Raw genomic sequence first — 2,190 nt, forward strand, 5'->3', positions numbered from 1 at the left:
CTCGATCCCAGGACCCTGGGATCATGACCTGATCCAAAGGCAGAGGCTTAACTGACTGAGCCACCCAGGCGCCCCTTCTTCTTCTTCTTTTTTTAAACTAATCTCTACCCCCAACATGGGGCTCAAACTCAAGACCCCAAGATCAAGAGTTGCATATTCTTCCGACTGAGCCAGCCAGACGCCCTGAAATTAATTTGGTTTTTGAGAAAATAAAGAAATGAGTATTTCTTGCACACTTGAGTTTGGGGGTTAAGATTTAGATCTGATGCAACAATCTGTAATTTTTTTTTATTATTTCTGCTTTTATGAAGTTTTCTTTTTTGGTTTGTCTCTTGCTTTAGACTGTGAGCCCCTTGATGGCAGAATGATGTACAGTGTTCACCAGTGTTCACCCTGCACATCTACTGTCTAGAGAGCACCAGGCATATAGTAGATGCTCAATCATCATCCTGGTAATTATAACACACACTCAGGGGGTACCTACTTCACATATATATATAATAACTAACCCGTTTGATCCTCACGCCACCCTATGGGCAGGCATCTTCATTGTCCTCATTTACATGTGGGGAATCTGAGATACAGAAAGACTAAATAATTTGCCCTGGGTCACACAGCCTGGGTCATGCCTAGTAAGTATTCATGAATGAATGGATGAGGGACTGATTCCTGGCATGCTCTCGTTGGCCCCCAGGCTGTCCCTCATCCTACACAGCTGTGTCCCACAGTGTCGGAAGTACGTGGGTCAAACCCAGGCAGGAGACTGTGTCGGGGAGTCCTTGAGGCAATGTCCTCACCTTAGAACTGGTGATTGATCATTTTTAGTCACATCTGGCCTCTCCATCTAGCCTCTTCTCTCTTTGTTCCTAGCATTATACCTACACTTCAACATACCAACCCCTCTTAAGCGCCTAGATTCTTTCAGCCTCCCTGCTTTGGCTCAAGCTCTTCCCTGTGCTGGGACCATCTTTCCAATCCTGAGATTCCATTCTTCTAAAAGGAGAAACTGGGAAGGGAGGTCAGGTCTTTAAACCATGTCATTCTCTGGTAATACTAAAACACTGGATTGCGTCTGGTCTTCAGCAGCCTTATGATGGTGGTGATGCTGGTGGAGGCCGGAAGAACAGTATCCTTTGTGCCCATCTCTCTGGTGGGAATGCAGAGTCCCAGAGAGAAGAAGGGACTTGGTAAAAGGGAAGCAGGGGATCAGATTCAGAGCTGCGCTAGAACCTGGGCTGCTGGCCTCCCAGCCCAGAGCCCTTTCCACAGTGGGGCAGTAACTCCATTTGGCGTTACACAGAGAACAGGGCCTGAGCGCCCAAAAAGAGCCCCTCATTTCTAATAATGCCTGAAATTCTGTCATTGGAGATCACTTCCTTTGGGGGGCAAGAGGTGTTGAAGGCTTTTCGGTCTCTAGGGAGTCCCGACTAATGATGAAAACCCCTGTGATGAGTCCTACACTAAGCTCATGTCAGCCTGTTCCCAGGAGGATGATCTGGCTGACAGGCAGCCAAGGGTGAGATGCCGTGGGAAGGAGATCCTGACTGAGGCCTGGAGGAATGTGGGAAGCACCAAGGCAGGCAGAAAAATGGGTCAGGGGTGGGGGTGTCAGCCAAAGGGCAGGGCAGCTGTGAGATCATTGGCCTGGGGACTCAGGAAGCCGGGCTTCACCATCGACTTGCTGTGTGATGTTGGACAAGTCTCTTTCCTCCTTGGAGCTCTGATCTGGGTCAGTGCGGTGGAACAGAGTTGCTTCTGGTTTATCTTAAGGCTCTTGTTGTCAGGAAGTTGGGGCCCCAGGTGGTGGTTGCTATGACAACCTGTGGAGGTAGTGACCAAGGACACTGTTGCCATGACTATGATCACAAGGTCCAAGAGCCACTTGACTGGCTTTCAGTTCTGCCTCGAGACAGTTCCCTCCCTGTCACCTCCTTCCAGCTCCCCTAAAATTCAGCATTTGTGGGGCCAGAGAGGTGTCAGGAGTCAGGGACCTACACTGCCGTGCTTTGTCTTCTACTGACGGGCTAACCTTGGCTAAGTCTTTGCTTCTCTCTGGGCCTTTTTCCACATCTGGAAGATGAAGAGGTTGCCCAGGGCCCTTTTCACTCTAGATTCCTATCAATTTGCCTTTACATAAGAGACGAAGTTTTAAGCCAAAGGGTTGTTTCCGGGAATGATACGAAAAGTATT

This window comes from Neomonachus schauinslandi, chromosome 10, assembly GCF_002201575.2.
Source record: "Neomonachus schauinslandi chromosome 10, ASM220157v2, whole genome shotgun sequence".
Taxonomy (NCBI): domain Eukaryota; kingdom Metazoa; phylum Chordata; class Mammalia; order Carnivora; family Phocidae; genus Neomonachus; species Neomonachus schauinslandi.